At 35.9% G+C, this 5,695-nt stretch overlaps 1 long non-coding RNA gene across 1 annotated transcript; it reads left to right on the plus strand.

Moving 5' to 3' along the window:
* LOC109950740 lies at positions 2,330–3,465 on the plus strand. Its single transcript, XR_002273040.1, has 3 exons — positions 2,330–2,522; positions 2,604–2,680; positions 2,901–3,465. It is a non-coding gene; the product is annotated as an uncharacterized LOC109950740 (long non-coding RNA).

Raw genomic sequence — 5,695 nt, forward strand, 5'->3', positions numbered from 1 at the left:
TGGCCCTTGCCCTCAGGCATCAGTCCAATGAGGTCCAGTCCCCATTGGGCAAATGGCCAAGGACTGACCATGGCTATCAATGGTTCAGTTGGGAGTTGCGGGATGTTGGCAAATCTCTTACACTTGTTGCATTTCTGGGTGAAGGCCTGGGCATCAGTGTGGAGTGAGGGCCAAAAGTATCCTTGGCGAATTGCTGAATGAGAACCAAATCTAGCCATACAAATGTGTCAACAATATGAGCTGTACACTTGGCATAAAACTAGGACATATAAGTCCTACAATGTGTGATGGCATCTAAACCTTATGTAGTGCAGGAGACAGTGGATTGGTTTGGTTTGCCATTTTGTTAATTTGCTGGGTAACTGTTATAGTATAGTTGCAGTTTGTTGACTTTTTGAAATCTGATTTATTAATTCATTAGTTATTGTGATGTTGATTTAACGCTTGTGGTTACAAAGAAGCTTATTATGTAATGCGATTTAATATAAAGGAGTGACTTTTCCACGTTCATTGAAAAATATGGAATTCATATTGTTGTTGGGGTGAGGTGAGAATGGGTGGAAAGGATAGGATTTTTTGCATAGATTTTTTTTTATTTTATATTATCAATAAATTATTTTTATATATGTGTCAAATTAATATGCAGGAAATAGAAATGCCTCTTTTAAGAAATGGAGGGAAGCAGTGTGCACAAGTTAATAAACAAACAAGTGAACTTTAAATGTAGCCAACTACACTAAACAAAAGCCAAGCAGATTTTTAAAAAAAATAATGGTCATCTACAAAAAGTGGTAAGTAAAGCACAAGAGAAAAACTCTAGCCGCTAAAAAAGAAAGAAAGCTTTAGATTCGGGAAAACCCCGGATCTTATTGGATCTCCGTTGTTTTTCGACATTTAATATGGACCTATGTCGATCTACTTTTCTTTTGGCAAATATGTTGTCTCAAAATCAGAACCCAACAACCTAACCATTTTCATGTTAGGTATATGTAACATCCCATGTATTTATCTCTCAATGTGTACAGCTATTTATGCATGCATATTTAATATAAAAAAAACATTAACAATAATCGAAAATGAATGACTATTTATGTTATCACACACAGGATACTGAGGTGACCAAGGCACATGCTTAATTAGTTTTTCAGTGCAGATGACTAGAAACATAACACTAGTCAAGTAAGCACAAAAACTTGCCTTTCTGAAAAAATTCAGTCCAATATATAAGCTAAGCTACAACAAAATTGTCTTTAACTTTCGAAATAGTTGTATGCGTGCATGCATCAATTAAGGAATAAATCACACAGATGCTATGCATGCACCTAACATGAAAAAATTTAGGTTAGGTGCTATTTTTCTTTTTAACTTTATTTCCTTTCTAGAAAAGATTTTTAAGGTAATTTTGCAATATTTGTTTGTACATGGCTCGGCTTACTTATTTTGTTTTATTTAAATAACCGTTTGATAACCATTTCAAATTTAATTTTATTCTCCCTATTTTTCTTCTATTTAGCACAAAAAATGAAAAATGAAACTAAAATTAAAATGATTATGAAACTAAAAGTAAAATGATTATGAAACGGGCCCTAAGGTTTTGAAATCCTGCCATTATTACTAAACACATCTATCAATTGTTGTTGTAGGAACAATTATTAGTTGCCCGCTATTAGCATGACAGCGCCGTTGCACTTACTTGATAGTTTAATATTTTTTTAGGTCTCTGGTTCGAATCCCCACGGTATCATAGTTTTGTGTACGTGTGAGAAATCTTTTTTTTTTTGTAATTTAGACTATCACTTGTATTAAAAAAAATTTAAATTTTTAATGTCGTCCAATTATTACTGAATACATCAACCAATTAATGATATCGTTGTTGTCGTAGGCTGATTTATTACTTTCTTACATAGTTGTCAAGTATCGCCATTATGTTGACAAGTTCCGTACATAGTTGTTACCCTCGTATTTTAATCCAGAAAAATTAAAAAAATTCTGTAGACACATGACAAGTTCTGTACAATAATACTGTAGACAATAGTTCTGATATTTCTCTCATACAATTTTTGTTGAAGTATATTTAATCGTGGTGGTTAATGGACCTGGAAACATTTGGCCAAAATGCACCTGTCAACCACAATGGAAATCTGCCCAGATTGCAAAGCAAGCAGATCCTTGACAAAACCACCCTTTACCAGATAAAATCAAACCTGTCAACATAATACCAAATTGGCACACAGATTCAAGCCCCTTTGTTTTCACAAACCACCCCTACAGAACAGTGCACTTCATCTATAAAAGCACATGAGACTGGGTTAATATGTGCACAGAGCCACCATCTTTTCTCCTCTAATTTCTAAGTAGGTCTGGGCTTGGCTTCCATAGAGAAGAATATTAGAATGGTTAAGGTTTATGAGGAATATGATTCCCAAGGAGAAGAAGAAAAAGATGGTCTGAATAGGAAGATGGTGTTGGTCTCAAAGAGCCTAATGGTTCAGATCAAATATCGAATCGATGATTTACCAGAGGTAAAATATATGTCACTTTCGTCATTTTATATTCTATATTTATCTAATTTTTCACATATTTTGTGTTCTCTTGTTGTGCAGTGGCTACTCCAAAACAAATTAGAGAGGCCATGCAGGTTGATTTAGCTCCCTTGTCAAGAGTCATCTGCAGCTTGCTGGTGGGTTTTGAATTCTTGTATCAAATTAAATTCTTTTGTTCTTTGTTTTTAGATTCATTCTCCTTAACTTCCTTTGGATTTGTTTAGTAAATCAAATTGGCAATGTGAACACTCCTTTATGATACGCTGAGGACTTCATAGCCAATACAATCATGCTTTGAAAGAGCAAGACCTAACCTTGTTCAAGTCTAATTTTGGATGTGCACTCATGTTCATGCAGGTTCCCTCTTTCGCCACTGCTGTGCTGGACACATACGAGATGAGGCCCTTGAAGAAGGTGACCGATAAGGTTGGAAGAAGTTGAGGTTACACTCCAAAACCAATTGGCAATAAGGGGAGTAATCCAACTCCTTATAAACCCTTGCTAGGTTGCTCAACTTTCCAATGTGGGACTTTTTACCTTCACATTCTCACAAAGGTATCCTAAACAAGCTAATGGTTGAGGTGCAAAGTGTTCGTTGTCGTGTCCCTCCTAAGGGCAAGACGTACGGGTTTCACAACAACTAAGTAACGCATGTGGTGTATTTTTTACATGGTATATTAATTATGCATCCATTGTACGATGATGATATGGTTAGCATCGGTATAAATGAATGTATGCTTGGCTTTCCAATTCCAATGCTATGAATTGGTGTTTGGAGGGATGGTGTGCAAGTGGTGTATCCTAGTGGATAAGGGCTCGGATTTTGGGTACAAAACTCTTGAGTGTTTATTCTTGTACTTGTATTTTCCCTGGTATAAAGAATTTGGTAACACCGTGGACGTAGGCAGGTGTTTTGCCCAACGACATTAAATTCTTGGTGTTCTCTTTTATTTCACATTATCATCATCTTGCTGCATTATTTAGTTTTATCTTTTCATCAGTAGTTGCCGTGATGAGGGGAATTTTTAAAATGAAAGAAAAACTTCATTTAATAGTCATTCAAATACAAAAATTCGTTGCAACCCAATACAGTCTAAGCCTTATTAAAACCTTGCTTTGAAAACTCCCAGTAAAAGAAATTCGGTCAAAGAAAAAAGTCGTTTATTTTTGTAATTTCAAAAGACACTTGCACTCTGGAGCATGAAAAAGTACTATGTTTATCCTTAATCTCTTGGAATCCCAAATTACATCTCCGGTGGGTTGGATGCAATTATATGGGGATGTAAAATTGCGAATATAATCTCAAACATTTAACGTTAAAGTAAGAAGATCATTTTGAAAAAAACAAGAAAAAGGAAAAAACGAAAAAGGGTTAACCACACCATTACTTTATTTATCGATATAACCAAAGTGATTACATCATAATCAGATAGGATAATAGGACAACACCAAGCATGGACCCAACAGAAAAGGGATATGTGACACCAAAACAAAACCTAGGAATCTAACATCCATATTTATTTTTCCAACAAAAGTACTTGAACCCAAAACCATCTAAAAGGGGCTCGCTATAGCTCATATTAGATGGATGAGGTATCACCTTCATCATTCATTTTCAGGTCCATTTCCTGCTTTTTCTTCTTCTTGAGTTTCTGTCTCATCAACATTATTAGCCCCTTCCTCAAAAAATGGTATAAAAGAGTGTTGCTATTTTCACCACATCCCCCCTCCCTCAAAAAATCTTATTTCCCCACCCACCGTGTAAATTTGAAAACACACAATCTCATCTTTACACCCATCATTATTCCTAAAATACCCATTCATCATTGACGGACTGAATGAACCCACCCCTCTAGTGCTAGCCCCTGCAATCCCATCCCCAGGACTCCACCATCATCGACTACAAATGTAAATATAAGAACCAAAACTGAAATTGAAAATGACTTTCATAATCCCTCCACAGTGAGAGACAGGAAAGATGAACATTAAAATGAGTGAGAAATTCACGATGAATTTCCATCTCTCTTCCCCAACCATCACACTCTATATCTTAAAGAGGGCGCCAAGACTATAATGAGTGGAAAGTTATAAGGGGTAAGTTATAAGGGGTTCACTTTATAACCATCAGATTAATCCAAGGGCTGGGGAGAATTGAGTTAAAGTTTCACAATTGGGTAGGTAAGGAACCCAAACCCGAATTGAATATCCAGCACGTCCAAAAAGAAGAAGAAGAGGGAAACACGTCCGAAAAAGAAGAAGAAGAGGCAAGTTCGAAGTTTGAACAGAAAGAACTCATCTCTCTAAAACACAGAGGTCTGAGATACCCAATGAAGGCAACGGCTAACGACAGTTGAAGGCAACGATTCGCCACTCCGTTCTCCAGACCCCGAGAAAGTATTTATTTGGAGTAGAAGGGGCAAAGGTGTGGATTCCAAATCAGTGAAGAGGCGAAGCAGTGGAAGGGGAAGGGGAGAAGCTGTATTCGTTGGAAGTGGTAGGTTCCATTTGTGGAGCAAAGAAACAGAAAGACCCCACACAGACACCTTGCAATAACCAGCATTTGGTGAGTAATTTATGAAATTTGAGTTTAGGGTTAGAGTAATGGTTTTCCCCAATTTGTACCATAAATTTTGTTGGATTTGGCATCTCTTCGTTGTGCTTCAGTTGCATGTTAATTTTTGCTTAGGTATATGTTAAAAAAAGAATGAAAATCAAGTCAATAACAAGTGAATAACATGTCAATAATGATATGAATAAGATAATGGTGTTGAATTGGAGGAGGCCCTCAAAACCTTCCACATTTGAAGCAGTGCATAGTGCAGATTAAGAAGAGGCGCTAGAATATATATATATATATTTAATGAAGTAAATATGATTTCCTTTGTTACTAAATTTGCCTGAGAAACATTTGAACAGATAATAATAAACTCATGAATAGAACTGCAAAGCATTTGATGAGTAATGTAAGGAATTTGAGTTTAGGGTTAGAGTAATGGTTTTCCCCAATTTGTACCATCAATGTTGTTGGATTTGGCATCTCTTATTTGTGCTTCAATTGCATGTTAATTTTTGCTTGGGTATATGTTAAAAAATGAATGAAAATAAAGTCAATCACATGTCAATAACATCTCAAAACCTTCCACATTGAAGCA

Source organism: Prunus persica, chromosome G8, assembly GCF_000346465.2.
Source record: "Prunus persica cultivar Lovell chromosome G8, Prunus_persica_NCBIv2, whole genome shotgun sequence".
In the NCBI taxonomy this organism is placed as follows: Eukaryota; Viridiplantae; Streptophyta; class Magnoliopsida; order Rosales; family Rosaceae; genus Prunus; species Prunus persica.